At 39.0% G+C, this 17,412-nt stretch overlaps 1 long non-coding RNA gene across 1 annotated transcript; it reads left to right on the top strand.

Annotated features, from left to right (window-relative positions):
- Nucleotides 1-328: 328 nt before the first annotated feature.
- On the top strand, nucleotides 329-8,785 carry LOC128016693 (uncharacterized). The gene is made up of 3 exons (XR_008184254.1): nucleotides 329-441; nucleotides 2,122-2,243; nucleotides 7,895-8,785. It is a non-coding gene; the product is annotated as an uncharacterized LOC128016693 (long non-coding RNA).
- Nucleotides 8,786-17,412: the final 8,627 nt, after the last annotated feature.

A 17,412-nucleotide genomic window follows, 5' to 3' on the forward strand; every position in this document is an offset into this window, starting at 1 on the left:
TATATATATATATATATATATAGTCTCAGACATATAATATAGTTGTAATGAAAGACTGCGAGAAAGCAGGCCCACCTGTACCGATTGCATTTACCTTGAGACTTCTTGCTTTTGCCTCTAGTGTCATTTCTGTGAACATTATCTCAGTTAAGTATTGTTCTCTTTGCTTATTCATTTGTCTTTGATTGCCTCACTGTCATTGTGGATGAAATGCAGGCACATTGTCATTTGGACCACTGCTTTCAAAGCCATCCATTTTGCATTTGAAATGAATGTAGGTAGAAGATTAAAGATTAAGCTTAAGAGAATAAAACGGTTACTGTAATAAGGAAACCTGCTGCCATCAGATGGGAGAGAGAAAAAGGAAGGAAAGGAGCAAAAAAAAGTTTCTATCAGACAGCGATAAGCATTAAGTGTGGCTGATCTGATTGCAGTCAAGAGGTAAGTGAATAAAGTGCCTCTCATTTCTATATTTGGGTTAAAGATTAAATGGTAAGGAAATTGAACCTTTTTGAATAGCTTCCTCTGCTTATGTTCAGAAAGCGGTCTCTTTCACCCCTCCTTCTGTGGATTAATGTGTGTATGCATATCTGTCAGAGAGAGATCAAGCGGAGAGCAATTTGGTGTGTATTTATGTATCTGGGCGTGTGCAACTGTCTTCTGCAGCGCGTGTTTGTAGAGGCGTAAAGCTGTTGAGCGAGAGTGTTTGTATGAAAGCGCAGTCAGCTTTCATTAGCAAAGACTCGTAGGGGAAGTGTGCACTATAGAATCAGTAGCAACTCTCTCTCTCTCTCTCTCTCTCTCTCTCTCTCTCTCTCTATTTATTTATTATGGACAATTACTTTATGTAAATATTACAATAAATATAATTATAATATTGGTTTAAAATATAGCTACTGAGAGCCAATATTTTCCACTATATGCATTTTTCTATATTTTATTTACCTTTTATTTATTCAATAGTGGATTGTTTGTTTTGCTGTTAGAATTCAGTTCTTTCACTTTTCAGTACTTAAAATGTGAAAAGGGTACATTTGAACTGGGTACAAGGGTAAATTTTTTTTATTTGAAGGCAGGAAAGCAGTCATGTTTTTAAAAAAAATTAGAGACTTCAGTGAACGCACACACACACACACACACAAAATATGCAGAAAGTACATGGAACAGAAAAACAATTTGTCCACTTAAAAGATTTGTTCAAAACCACTGATTTGTTCACCCTTACTGATAAATAACTTCATGTAAAATAACTGTTGTGGGTTGCTAGTCTATTGAAAAGGAGGGATGTTTCTGATAGACACAGCACACTCCCAGAAGAGAGAATAAAGGAGCAGTTTTGGCTGTCTGAGTCACCACAGTGCCAGCTTTTGCCTAGAACAGATTGAAGCTAATGCAATGAGGACGCAATCTTGCTCGCTTTTGCGTTCTTTCACTATTCACTCCTCTGCTTTTTCTCAGTTCCCATTCACCACTCACTTTCCTTTTTTATTTGTGTTATCACTCCTCCCACAAGTTTCCTGGTCAGTCATCATGTCATAAACAGAGCGCAACCCTTTCCACATTTCAGCGAAAGCCTCCCGCTCTTTGAACACTATAATATTGACCCGTCTCCATTCCACCTGACTGAGCTTATGATAAAGTGTGCTGAAGACGTCTTGTAATAACTTTTTCCTTTCTTAAAGCAGTACTTTACCCAAAAGTGTAAAATTTCTCACTATTTATTCACTCTTATCTAGTTCTTTTTTTATTTAATTTCTTATGGATATTAAAAGAACATTGGGGTCCAAACACGATTGGGCCTATTTTTGTATTATTATTATTATTATTATTATTATTATTATTATTATTATTATTATTATTATTATTATTATTATTATGTTCTTTTGTGTTTGGAAGAAGATAGAAAAAGAGACTTAGGTTTGAAAAGACATAAGGGTTAGTAAATAATGATAATTTAACTATCCCTTTCAGATACTTTCTAAGTAATGTCATGCACTAAATATTATTTTCCGCTTTGTTCCTTGAAGCTTTACAGGGCAGCTCTTAAGTTTGTGTTGAGTGTCAAGCTTCAAATCAAATCAGATTATCAATATATTGCCATTGACATTATTATCCGTGCAGGTGAGAAGCTTGTACAGGAGCTCAAGGACAACCTTTGATGTGTGAGAACAACAGGAGAGGAGGTGCATTTCCCTTCACAACCAGAAGGGGCAGTAAAACACCTCTTTCCCCACAGCTTTCAGGTGAGGCAGTTGAGAGGTGTTTTTGTTTTATCACAGAAAGATTTTGAAAAGTAATTGAGAAAAGGTATTGCCCAAACACAAACTATTATGCACAACACACAAACACCATAGCAGCACTGCACGCACCATTAGCACTGAGGATTTTGGGTCCACTGACAAACTATGAATATTTTGAAACAATATCCTCATTTCTGCCATATGAGTGCTTCTTTATTCCGAGAAAGGGACATGTTTGCCTTACCCTGCTGCATCCCTCATGGCTTATTTATGAGCCGGTGTTGTGCTGGTGGTTAGCTGTGTGGGTTCAGAGCTATCCACACTCCTGCCACACTAAACAATGGCAGAGATCTCGCCATGTTTATTTATCAGAGTCAGGGTGCCTGGTGCTACAGGTCTCACGTTATTTATCTCTGCTATCAGTTCTGTCGCTGTCTGCTGTAATGGGGCCTATCCTCAAAGGGAGAGTTCCACAGTGTACCATTCAAAGGCACCTTGTGGCTACTTAATGAGCCTGTTGGATGTTTCTGCTTAATTTGTACGTCCAAGTAGCTTGGGATCGATGTTGGACCGTCAAGCTGGGAGATAGTTCTGGAGGTTGTAATAGAGCAGTAAGACACCATTACTGTCCCCGCTGGAGATGTACATACATTTGGAAATGCTATAACCAACAGTGTTATGAAATTACAGTTCATTAATTCTTCCTTAAATTTGAACTGAATACATAATCTGAAAGATATATAGAATTAAGACATTCTAAATTTTAAAATGCACACAACCCTGAAGCCTAGAATTTAGCTTCTTTCTAAAAATGTTCCTTTTATACTGCCACTCAATGTCAGTCTGCAAGTATCCAGCCTGATGTGCATGTGAATCATCAACATGCAAGCACGTGATACAAAGTTTCCTGTGACTGTGATTCCTGTGCAAATACAATACAGAGTATTGGAGTATTTTTTTTTCTCATTAAAGTAAAATTGCTCTGCAGAGAGCAATATATTAGGTTTTTGGGCAGAAAGTAATGGTGGCTTGACAAAGCCTTCTTTGAAATTTTAGTTTAGTTTACAGATGCTCAACACCAATTTGAGAATTCAAGATGGCTGCTCCCCTCATGAAAATTAAGTGAAAACCATGAATACTATAATATTTATAAATCTTTATATTCAGTTATATTCATCTCTTTACGGAGTCATACACTCATTACTGTCCAACCTCTGTCTATGAACATCTTGCTGGAATGAGTGTCTGCAGTTACAAAATGCAGTGTAATGATCTATTGTTGCTAACACTGCTAACGCTAATGTAACCCCTCTCACCCGGGTCCTCTCTGACGCTCCTCGCACTCGCTCCGGCATGGGAGGCGGACGCACTAACAAGGAGGCTAAATGGCTACAGCCACTAACGTCTGTCGCTAGTGCGTCTCTTGAGATCGGGGAGTGAGGTTTACCTGCACAGCACTACTCGCTGGCCTCCGTTACACTCACCCCCCTAAACCTCACTCCCATTCGGGTCACGGCACCAATGTAACCCCTCTCACCCGGGTCCTCTCTGATGCTCCTCGCACTCGCTCCGAGCGGGGCTCGAACCCGGGTCTTCCGGCATGGGAGGCGGACGCACTAACAAGGAGGCTAAATGGCTACAGCCACTAGCGTCTGTCGCTAGTGCGTCTCCTGAGATCGGGGAGTGAGGTTTACCTGCACAGCACTACTCGCTGGCCTCCGTTACACTAACATCAGTGAACTCCATAGATACGTATAGATGCCCCGTTCGACAGTTCCAGGCACGTAGATGTGGACGCCATCTTGGAACGGTCAACTTGACATCATTCACCATACTGTAGGTTTTCACGGAGCCATTTATCCGGTTTGTGCAGGATTGTGGCATCTTTTGAATATCCAGTGATTACTATGGTGAATGACGTCAAGTTGACCATTACAGTATGGCGGACGACTTACGTATAGTGGCTCATAGAAACAGTCGCTAATGAGGCATCTACATATATATCAGAGTATGTGAGAAACATGGAGCAGCAACAATTTCCACTCCACGCTCCAAGCATTTAATAATCGCTCTGCTCCAGGTCCACCATTTCCCGCTCCACTCCGCGCTCACTGATGCAAGAAACACCGCCCCGCTCCATGGCTATTATTTCATTATGTTTGAAATGTTATGCTCATAATGTAGACTATATTAAAATAAAAAACTAAATAAGTAATATAACCAAAGAGTTTCAAAGTGGCTTAGGCTATTGTGTGCAAAAAAAAAAAAAAAAAAAAAAACCTAACAAAAAGAAGTCCCACCACATGTCAAACTAATAACATGGTTGTCGGCATTAAAAGGTATACTTGCTGCTTTCTGCTGTGCAAATTTTGTTTGTGATGAAAATAACATTACATTTTTGTCAGTTATTTTATCTACAGATCGATGCATTTCTTACAGATTTCTGCTCATTCAAATTCAGTTCCAGATGAAGTAGCACTGTATGATTACATTTGTTTGAATGCATTATTGCAAAAGCAATTGCGTGTGAATGTGCTGTATCTGTTTAAATCATGCTTTCACCTGAAAATATTCAGTAAAAGGAACTCACAAATTCCTTGAGAACTGGCCTGTAACTTCCCACTCAGCCATATCCATCATTGTAACCTTCTGATTTGAGTCATCCATCTGTATCAAGCGAAAGCTAAATATGTTTAACGTGAATTCTTGCTAAATATGCAGTTATATACAGGCCATTGGCATGCATTGTACTTGTGATGGAGTGGTAGTGGAGCGCTCTTGTAGTGAGTGAAAACCTCGACGCTCCGACTTTTAAAAAAAATCTGCTCCTTGCTCTAGTCAAAATCAAACCACTCCACTCCGCGCTCCGTTCCCACTCCACTCCTGGTACTGCAGACCCCCACTCTGCACATTTTGCTCATCTCCCTTATTTAACACACTCGATTCAGATCATCAGCTCATTAGGAGAGAGCTCCATAACCTGAACTGAGTGTGTCAGATAAGAGAGATGTGCAAAATGTGCAGAGCGGTGGTCCCTAAGGCCAGGTTTAGGAACCAGTGTCCTAAATTGCAATAATGTCTCACAATCTTACTGTTTTTACTATATCTGATGGAATAAATTAAAGCATGATAAGAGACTACTTTCAAAAAACATACAAATTTTTACCAGACCAAAATTTTATGGTGTCAAAATCTGTCCCGAGTTTTGTTAGTGTTTTTACGCTCCCAATGTGCCTTCCTTGTTAGTTTTTTTTCTGTTCCTGTCCAAGTTCTGTTGTTTTGGTAATCTGTTTTGGTAATCATCAGTTCCAGGTGTCTGTCATTAATCTCATTTGCCCGTGCATTTAAACCACGTGTGTCCCAGTGTTTGGCATCAGCTGTTGAATGTCTGAGCTCCCATGTTTGTCTGTTTCTGTTGTACATTGAATTCCATGTCAGAGCGGTCTCCAGTGTCTGCCTGTTCCTTTATCTCCAGGGAAGTGTGACAAATGATAGTTTATATAGGCCTAGTTTATATATTTCATATTTAATAAATATATTCTTGTGGACCAGGATTGGACCAATTTCTTTGAACTGAAATTCAATAAATGCCTCATCACTCCAATTCTAATTGGATATATTGTGGACTATGACCAATTTGACTAAAATTCTAACTCATGAATTAAAATCACACCCAGATCTGTAAGTCTCCTAAAATCGTAAAACTACAAAATGTAAATCTCTGTAGTGCCAACCTTTGCTGTAGACCACTAAATTAATTATTTCTAAATTAAGAAATTGAGTTTGCCACTGATTGCTATTCAGTTCCTAATAAGACATTTCTTCAAAATAGTATCATAACTGTCGAAATGAGTGCACTTATCTGAAGTATATATTCAGTTCCTGTTTACAAACAAGTAATGAATATATTCCCTAGAATTTCTGCTATATTACACTTCTGATTGCGAATCATAACATCACTTTTGGAGAGAGCGCGCTGATGGTGCCAGCACTGTTGGTAAAGGAAATTGTAGCCTGTGTCACTTTAGATGTGGCAGATCGGGGGGCCTCTACTTTAAGCTGTCCCTGTGGAGGAGCAGCTCTTCTCACTGCCACAAGAGAGCCGAGTCGAGCACTCAGTCTGTCTGAGTTTTGTCATTTCTTTCAGTCTCCAGTGTGCTGCCCATGGAAGAGTGGCTAGGAGCGTCACAATGTCTGAAAGCAAAGAGACATGTAAATGTTTCTAAGCTCCGTTGAGGCCCCCATCTTCCTCTGCAAACCAACAGTTTTTTGTAGCCCAGAGCTTTATGGAAAAACATGAATGCTGCTTGTTAAATGTGCTGTGCTGTGTGACTATCATTACTGTTATCATTAACATTTCAGAGTACAACTTCTAGAGAGTGATATAAAATTACAGTCTATAATGTCATTAAAGGGATGGTTCACCTAAAAAAAATTGAATTTTGCCATTATTTACTTACATTAATGTTGTTTAAAACCTGTATGGCATTTTATTTATTCTTTGGAGCACAAAAGTTAATAAAATATGTTTTATCCATTCAACCAGTGGGGTTAAAAACAACACTGCACCCCATGCAAAAAATATTTTTTCACAGAGGAAGAAAAAGTCATTAAAGTTTTGGAACAACAACAAGGGTACGTAAATAATTACAGAATTTTTATTTTTGAATGCATTAATATACCTCTCTGAGCCACACACTGACCCATCCTGCGTCACTTTCTCCCCCTTTTCATTTCTATGACTCAGCTTTTTTGTTAGTCCATTAGCAACATTGTTTATCATTGCCCCTGCTCTGTGCCCTGGTTACTGATAGTTCCTTTGATAAATTGAGATGTGAGACTGAGAGGCGAAACTGACACACTCCTGTCACAATGCGTTCTGTTGTCTCTGCTCCAGCATGAATGTACTGCATCACTAACTCTATCGCAATGTGGCCAAATGCTCCAAAAGAGATTGCTTTTTTTGTCGTTGAGGAATCATTGGCTCACACTGCATCAGATCACTCTATTACTTAAAGGGGAGGTTCACAGAAAAATGAAAACTATGTCATTAATGACTTACCCTTCTGTCGTTCCAAACCCGTAAGACCTCCGTTCATCTTCGGAACACAGTTTAAGATATTTTTGATTTAGTACGAGAGCTTTCTGTCCCTCCGTTGAAAATTTATGTAAGGTATACTGTCCATGTCCAAAAAGGTAAGAAAAACATCATCAAAGTAGTCCATGTGACATCAGAGGGTCAGTTAAAATTAGTTGAAGCATCGAAAATACATTTTGGTCCAAAAATAACAAAAACTATGACTTTATTCAGCATTGTATTCTCTTCCGGGTCCGCAGTGTTGTGAACATGCTCACAACACTGCGAGAACGAATCATTTGATTTAATCGGTTCTTCTTGAACCAGTTCACCAAATCGAACTGAATCATTTTAAACGATTTTAAAAGTTTTTTATCCATTAGATAGCATTAGATTGGTGGCAAATCAGCAAGTTTGCAACAGCGATGCAATTTATACACTACTATTCAAAATGTGTGGGGTCAGTAAGGTGTCTAGGCTGCATTTATTATTAATTTGATCAAAAAAACATTAAAAACAGTGTTATTGTGATTAGTTATTTATTGCTTTTATGTTATTTTCTATGTTATGTGACAAGTCGGCTGACGCCCCCTAATTATCATCGTCACCCCGTCCTTTAATCACCGCCCTTGACCAGGCTCCCGACAGGAGTGGGTGTGTGAGAGAGGAGGGGCGCTGGAAGAGCCAGGGCTGGCGATGTGTGTGATTGGGCACACCTGATGTAACTGGAGCCTCATCAACGCCGCTGTTTAAATTGCGAGTGCACCTCTACTCGGGAGACCAGTCTCTTCCCCGTGTATGCACGCTGATGTCCTCATGGGTCCTTGAAGGGTGCGTAGAGGGACTCCCATGCTGCCAGAGACGTGAGCTGCGACCACTCGGGCCCCTGATTAAAGAGCGGAGAATGTGCGGCCACCGGACTCTGCCCTCTAACCTGAACCCTTCCTTCCTGAACACTGCCCCACCTACACAAACCACACAGCACGACGAAGACACCAGATTTCCTGTTTATTTTGGACACTCTTCTCCTTTGGACACTTTTATTTCCCTGTTTTTTGTTTTTTCTTTCTGTTAATAAAAGCCTCTCCGAGGCCTGACGCCACCCCTACTGTGTCTGCCGTTTGCTACTCTCGCCACAGTTAATATAATTTAAAAATGTGATTTATTCCTATGATGGTAAAGCTGAATTTCTAGCATTCATTACTCCAACCTTCAGTGTCAGATCCTGTCAGAAATCATTCTAATATGCTGATATGGTGCTCAAGAAAATGTTTTATTGATATCAATATTGAACTGTTGTGTTTAATATTATAGTGGAAACTAAGTGGAAGTATTTATTTGAAATATAAATCTTTATTGCATTATAAATACAACATTTGTAATGTCTTTGCTATGAATGGTAGTGTACATAACAGTAAAACAAATGTTTAAATTTGCAAGGCAAAAAAAAATGGATGTACAAGATCAATAAAAGGAACATTTTAAGTGACAGTTCTGTCATCTGGCCAACAATTCTCTCTCACTGGCCAGAGCAAGTAGGCAATCCTTATTGTTGAGCCATGCAGTTAGTAATTTATTCGATTTTCTTGAACATTTAGGATGTTCCTATTGTGATTTTTAAGTGGAAAAGACAGTGCAACCTCTAGGAGTCATTGTTGAAACTCAGAATGTATTTACATTTTAGATGCAAATAGTTACAAAAAGAATACTAGGGTAAAAAGAGTGAAATAAAGGGAACATGAGAGATGGTGAGTAGAGGAGGGTGCGATGTGGAAGAGACCCCTTTAGATTATGGGGTTGTAGATAATGGCTCTTGGCTGATTGGAATTTACTGTTACATACAATGCAGGTAGTGCTTGCAGCCTCTTAATATGCAGAATGATGTTCTGAGTCACAATCTGAAATAGGGCAAATAATGGAAATTGAGAGTGAGCGAGAAATGTGTGGCATGCTTTGAATAAATGTCCCACTCATGGATGAAAAGAAATTGTGACAGCGGTAGGAAAGCTCTCTTCTCATTTGACTCTATAAAGAGAAACTGGATAAAAGGAATTTTCATGACATTTTGGAATAATGTGACTCAGCCAAGGTGACAGACGCAATATATAACTTTTTTAAATATGCATGGATGTCAGTGCTTCCTTATTACTTGCATGGACCATTTACTAGTGTACCTCTGAGAATTGGCTTCAGATCTGCTTTGTGAGAATAGCATGTAATTATGGAAGCATTAGATATGAGATGCAGGCACATAATTGAGATCAAGATGGTAAGCTGGCTGCACAAATCACAGTTACCTCATGCTGTGTTATTTTATGCACATTGTTGCACATCACATAAACATCAGTTAAGCAGCTGGAAATTCAACAGAATTCAAGATTTAGTAATCTAACACTGAATAACACTGAATAAAGACACAATGTCCCTCAATGGTTTGACAGTTTTAAGGTTTTATTTTTAGTGTGGGGATCCGTCTTTATACCGGACAAGGAATTTTATTTATTTGTTTATTTATGTAGTCTGTATCATTGTAACAAGTATGCCTAGCTAACAAAGAATTTTATCAGAATATTCTGTCAAGATTCTTTCAAAGTTATGGACAAACATTCTTCCAGTAACGTTATTTCAACATTTGTATTCAGAAGCCAATTCTAACGCTTCCTTACACTAATAGGTAATATTTCTGGGGGTAAAATTACCAACGTAGTGCAGATGGCTGCCAGGTAACCTCTTAATTCACCTTTTTACATCCACTATAACTTCAATTTATACTGCCTACACGCTCACTTAAAATCCAAAGTCTGAATAATGACCACCCAATATCACAGCCTCTCCAGACAGGAAAGGCCCATATGATTTTGAAGCTTGAATGCTACTTAAGGCCCTGCCCTGGTATACTTCAAAGTAAATCAAAGAATGAACTGATATGACGTCATTTCGAACAAAACCAGGCTTTTGAAACCGCTGACCAAAGCGAACTTTCTGGGGGAGTTAATTTTGGCTCCTATACACCTTTGAGCTTCCATTGGTCCGTGGCGGTTACGCAATCGGGGGGTGTGTTCTGAAACTCCACCTTCTTTGATGTGCAATTTTTTTTCCTCATTCAAGGTCCTACAGGAGAGCAACATCTCCATGAATGCATTGGAATGTCTAATAGCTGAGCTGGACAAGTGTCGCTACACAATTTTAAATTAATATACACCCTGCCTCCATCAGAAGCCTTTTCAAACTTATTTTTGCCCAGAAACAAAGAAGGAATAGTAAATGTGCCTATATATATGCAGTACATTTATAAAATAAAGGATTTATGAAATTTACATTTCTAAAGCTAGGCATATTTAGATGCTGTTAATCTATCCATTAGGGGTGTGCAGCGAAGCCAGTATTTGTATCTGTATTTGTATCTGTATCAAATCACAAAATTATTCGTATCTGTAGGCGTTTCTCATTGACATAGGATACTTCCTTGGCAAGACTGATCCTTCCAAGTCACTTCCTTCAGAGGCTAGGCGAGACTCCTCTTTCGCATTCGGAGAACACATAAATGGAACAGGCTAGCAAGTGCACGTAATTGCGTCATTACGTCAGTGAAAAGGTCCGTTTTAATAACGCTGTGAATGGTATCATTAAATTACTTTGGATAACTTAACTAGTTATTTATAGAAGAAATGCCGATGACGCAACCAATTGTTAAATGACAGGTCCGGTTCAGTTAACCATTTGTATTTGTATAATTTACAATATCAATACGGTAGTAATTTGTACTGGCATTTAAATGTCAAATTTTACTGATGTTTACTGCAGTTATAACAAATGTTTGGTAACGTAAATAAAAACGCTCCGACTATGCTAACGCTCGACATTTTGGAATTTTTGCACTAGATAGCAAAGCTGCACGCATAGGATTGTGGGTGATTTAAGAACGCGAAGGATACACATATGCATCCTTTCCTGTGTATGGGTTATACTTCGAACGAAGGACTCAGTCCTTGGTTGAAATTCCGAGGATCCTCGACATTGGAACAGTCCTTTGACGGATGTCGATGACGTAGCATCCTCGAAATACTGGCTTCTGAGGATTCTTCCTTGACATTGAGAAACACCTTGTATCTGTATTCGGATAAAACCGGAAGTCGGAGCTTGAAGCGGAACTTCATACAATTATAGTTGCTAAGGCCGTTATGGTTTTAGAGACTTTGTTTTTTCATAGTTATCACTGAACAAATATGCGGTTTTTAACAAAAAAATGTAATGATTATAACATTTATTTAAATATATTCTAACAGTCAAAGCTGATACCTTTGCATAGACAAAGTTTCCAGCGCGAGTTCGAGTCCCATTTTGGGGACCTTTTGTGATCCATATATATTTAAATATATTTTAATTAAAACAGTAAAGGTTCCTATGCAGTTTAGAAATAAGAAAATCAATTTATGTAATTTCCAGGAAACGCATGGAAAAAAGGCAAGTGCAACAGTGCTGTTTCATTTGCGCTTATTTCATTTATAAAATTTACACTCATTTACTTTACTTTTTGGGTGTTTTAGATTAAGGGGTCTAAAATCTAAATCGCTTGCAGATAAAATGATAAAATGTATATTCTCTATAAAATGAGAAGGTTTAGGTTTGGGGGTAGGTTAAGGGGTCTAAAAATCTAAATCACTTATTGATAAAATGACACAAATTCATTGATATGAATATCTTAATATAAAAGATACATAAATATTTGTAATATTTTTAGCTAAAAATAAATAGCGATTTGTATGTTTTAAACGTTGAAATATGTCCAAATTGTAAGTTTTAACATCAGTAAAAACTATAAAAACTACGTTTTGTGCTTGTAAATGTTACGTATTAATACCTACGTATAAACTTGAGACCAGGCTGGGCAGGCTGTATAAATTGCAGCACAAATAGTACACAGTATAGACCATGGGTCATTTAAAAATGGAAGAATGATGCCACAATTTTCAGTCATAGATATAACAGTACAAGAGCTACTAAAATCAGGTCCTATTCCACAGTATACAGTTGAACAGGCTTGAGTCATATCTTCAGAAGAAGGTTTATACTCTTCCGAAGCCTATATTTAACAGATAAAAGGTTGTGTGTGTGCTGAACAGTAAGAAGTGTTTCCACTAACTCATCCTCTGACCTGTGCACCATCTTACCGACCTCTCTACTGGTGTTCTGCTTCTGAAAATCATAAATCAGCATGAGGGGTCCGTATCTTGTCTTCCTGCTCGGCTCAGAACCGCTGCCTGTGCTGCTCGCCGGTCCGTCAATGCGGTCTGTGTCCCTGCCACCAATAATTCACATTAGAAAGATAATGAACCATTTAATGACCTGTGTGTTGATTTATCAGACACTCTGGAGAGGGCAATTTAAAAAATATAATGCCATAAGTCACTGAGTTGCTTGCCGACATGTCTTGCTAAGCCTTTCATGGCCTCCACGGCCTCCCATTGTCCGAGCGTTAATCAGCGTGTGTTTAGGGTACGCAGAGCCATGGCTCACTTCTCATGCAGGGAAGCGGTCAGTTTTACACCCCCTGCTCAGGCTCTTTTCTCCTTTCCACAGTGACATATTAAACCCTGGATGAGCGAGAGAGTGATATTTCTAGCTTCTGCTCAGAACACTCAATGGACTGCTCATCATTAGGATGAAAGATCTGACACAGCATGCAGTTGCACTGGGTGATTTCATATGCTCTCAAGGGCTAAGCTTACTAAATTGCCTCTGCCTGTTGTGCTTGTGGAATAAATAAAGCTCTGTGAGATGTATTTTTTTTAATTCTAAAAGATGGTTGTGCACATACAATTTTGTCTGGACCAAAATCTGAACATGTTGCATTTACATACACATTTATGCTTTTTTTCTTAGATGCTTCAAGACTTATACCCAGAGAGATATTCTTTATAAAGTTAAGACTTGTCCACGCCCTCCTGAAATGCCTCGTTTAAACCCACATGTCTATGGGTGCGTTCGACTTGAAGCATGGCTGCAGATGGCGATCGGCGAGAGTAGCCGGTTGCAGTTGGGGGCAGAGTTGAAAACTGAGATTTGTGGCCATTAGTGGAACTGAAAATGTTTGTCTAACCTGAAAACACACATTATTGTTGTCATGCGGTCAATCTAGCCATCATCATCATCAGCGCTCCTGCAGTCAGTCTGGAGAAACTGTGATGGAGGAGTCAGCTGGCTGCTCTCGAAACACTCTTGCGGTACTTTGATGCCACACGTGACAGTCATGTGGCATCGGCACCATCTCAAGTCGGACAAAATTTCTAACCGGAATGCACTGCTTCAAGTCAGACTGTGATCGGTTTGCGCAGTGCTGTGTGAAGTCGAATGCACCTGTCATTGTATGAGAGTATTTTCATAACACCGTTCAAATGTTCAGAAAGGAAAATTTGAAATTGCATCATATGACCTCTTAAGGGGTGTGACATTTCTGTTACACGCTTGAGGTATTATTCGACCAATTGCAATGCACTGGATAGGTGGCCAATCAGAGCACTGGTCGCTTTTCAAAATTATGAACTTTTTAAAAATCTACGCATTTCAGAAAGGTGGGGCATAGAAGATAAACAAAACCTTAAACTTCATAAACACATTTCATAACACCAAATGCACAAAATAATGTTCTTTTTAACAATGTCATACGACCCCTTTAAAAAGGCTTATAAATCAGCCAAAATTTATTTAAATCTAGTGTTCAGTACCCTTTTGTGATGGTTGTTGTCCCATCAAACTCTCACTGGAATCCGCTCCTCTGCTATCAACAAAAGGAACATCTGTACTTCCTCAACAGGCAACGAATTTTGGGTGGTTAAAAAAGTGCATTCATTAAAAACAGTTCCGTTTGATCCTTAGCTGTGTGTGCTGATATAAATCTAGCAGTGCTGTTGTGTTTGTTCATTGACGCTGTTCATTGACGCAGTTAGTGAAAATTCTCTCTGGCCAATCAGTGATCAGTAGAATTTACATGTTTTGGTAATAGTATGGTTCTGTTGGAACCTCAACAGAGGTGGTACTAAAAAAAAGTACCAGGTATTGTACCCAGTGGAAAACCAACCAAAAGTGAACCATACCTTGCCGTACCATGCAGTGGAAAAAGCGCCATTAGTTAGTCACATAGGTTTAATGTTCGCCAAATTCAGTAAATATATTTCCAATCTCTCAATATTTGCATTAACTCTTTCTTTCATAAGTTAAATCCACCATAAGTGAGCATAAACACTTTTCATAGAATTATAGGATGTTTTTTGTTTTTGTATTTTAATTAGGCGCATTTTCATCACTCTTTCTGATAAGGCCGGACATACGCTGTGCGATTTTCATCCGATTTTGAGCCGGATTTCAGCATTTTCGTGCGTTGTTTGTCGTGCAGTGTTTGTGCAGTGTGCAAAGGGAAACTAGAGGCGATTAACCTCTCCTGACCAGCAATCGGTTGGTCAGATGGATTTCTGACATGTCTGAAATTTTGGTCGCCCTCTCGTGAGGTATCGCACTATTGAAGCAGGGCTGCAAACCGATTTTCCGCGTTCCCCAGCTGCGCATGAGCGAAACCATAAACAAAACCATGGCGACATGGCATGTAGTGTGGTCTAAAGTAATGGAGGGAAAATTAGTTTGAGTTATGTCAGCAACATGTCAGCCTTTTCGACGTGTCATCGTAAACTTACCACGACAGGAATGCCTGAGAGAAAAGTTGGGAGGATATACTGCAGCTGCCTGCCTGCCTTTTTTTTTTTTGGACGTTTCAGCACACATAATTGAGCATATCACCAATCAGTGCATTTATCCCTCCATGGTTTATCCCAGGAAAGCGTGTTCATTCTGAAACAGCCACAAACATCTGGGTTCTGAGGGATCCTACGTGTTGATTCCGCACGTATATTGTGAGCAGTCAAATTGCAACTCGACGATCTGACCGTACGGTGAGCGCATAATAATTGTGAGCTTTGGCTCTACATCGCATGCGATCTACTTGTACAGTTGGTACCTTGCCGAAATCGCACAGAAATCACACAGTGTATGCCTGGCTTAAAATATCCAACTCTGTTCCTGGAGAGCTACTGTCCTGCAGATTTCAGCACCAAACCCAATCAAACACACCTGAACCAACTAATCAGGATGTTCAGGGCTACTTGAGCACATTGGAACTGAAGTATGCAGGATAGAACTGTAGCTATCCTAGAGCACAGTTGGAGACCCCTGGTTTAAAGGAAATGTCTGTGTTTTTATGCTTTCAATGGAAGTCAGTGTTGTCTTAGTTTCACGTGGCCAGACCTTCAGACTGAAAACTAACGCATCAAGCTTTCATTGGCCAAGGACCGCCCATGAGGCCGTTTGACCGACATGTCAAACAACCAATCACAGATCGTTTTGTTCATCATCACATTTTGAGGCGTGGAAATGTCGCCACAATAATAGACCAGTGTGTAAAACTCTCTAACATAAAGATTTTATGCTGCAAATTTGAAAAATTTCACATACTTTTGGAAATCCAACATTTAGTTGGTCATGATAAGTGCTCGCCCTGACAGATCAATTGTTCTTCTTTCATGAGGGGGTTTGGCGCCATGGTATCTTTGTTTTCCTTTACAACATTAAAGAACGCAACATACATCTCGTGAAAAGCTGTAGAATTCAACCAATATGATGACGACTTTGACACTCATGAATTGTTTCCACCTTTGTGTTCCATTTGCATCAGACATTTAGCCAATGGTCCTTGGGCATAACATCTGCGACTAGTGTTGTCTTTTTGTGCATGGACACCACTGACTTTCATTGTATATACACAACAATTTAAACATTCTTAAAATTATCTTCTTTTGCATTCCATGTATGAGTTAGTCATACAAGTTTACAAGGTGAGTAACTGGATTTAAATTTTTCGGTGAAATACAGTTTTTGTTGTTAGAGTTTATATGTATTTTTGACTATTTATCTGATTGCTAGATGTGAGAGCTCATTCAGCCACTGACAGATGGACCTCGAAACATAGGAACTTTCATAGGATCATGGGGGGACTAAATGACTAGATCCTGCAGTGGCCTGAATATATGCTATATAGTATATGGTATATATATTTGATCATGTCTTACAAATAGAAGAGGTTGTTGGGTCCATTGAGACCACAGGTAAGGTTTGTCATTAAGTAGAGAGGCTTAGATAAAGGTGTTTGAGTGATTAACAGTCAATCAAAATATTTATTTTATGTTCTCTGCATGAAAGACCCACAACTGGCAGATCAACGTGTTTCATTTCTCTCCGAGAAAGACGCTAGGACATAAAATAAAATGTGGAGGATGTTAACCTTGACAAGATGATTGACGGGCAGTTTAAACTGTGACAGGATGCACATAACCATGCAGCAGAATGGTCTGTTAAATATGCAATTATGACAAAGTAGTATGTTCTAAAACTTGAGTACTCTTCTACTACACACTGAAAAATATGTATTTTTTCCATACTTTTAGAGCATAATACAAGTAGGTGAATTTGGGACACATCATATGCCTGTGGGTACAAAAAATTACTACAAAAAATACACTTACTTCTGCTAATTTTCTGCTAACATGCTGTGTGATTTGTTTTTTGTTTTGTTTTTAATAATCAGGGTGCACAATGTCTTTCAGAAGGATTTATTTTCAGGTTTTGCAGGCCGGTTATGAGGTCCCATCAGAATAAACTGAGCAGAAATGGATTTTCTTATAATCCACAGGATGTCACGCATACAGAAAACTAGTCAAACATACTCTGGACCAGCAACAAAATTAATTTTCAAAAGTTGCTTGTAAATCCATTAGGGAAATAGAAGAGCATTCAATCAGAAGATTACACTCTTTGTCCTCTAGGTCTAGGTCTCAGTTTTAATGTCCACATTTCTAAATCTTATCTGAGTTCAAACGAGGAAACCTGGCCTGCTGCACTCTTCTCCATAATGCAAATATTCCCACCTCAGCACTCAAGAGAGTCAAATATAATACATTTTGTTCTCCATGAGAGATACCTTTATGGTATGGGGCGTGTCTATTACAAAGAAAATTAGGTGATTTTTCACATTTTTCTTTTTGCCAGTGT

This window comes from Carassius gibelio, chromosome A7 (genome assembly GCF_023724105.1).
Source record: "Carassius gibelio isolate Cgi1373 ecotype wild population from Czech Republic chromosome A7, carGib1.2-hapl.c, whole genome shotgun sequence".
Lineage (NCBI taxonomy): Eukaryota > Metazoa > Chordata > Actinopteri > Cypriniformes > Cyprinidae > Carassius > Carassius gibelio.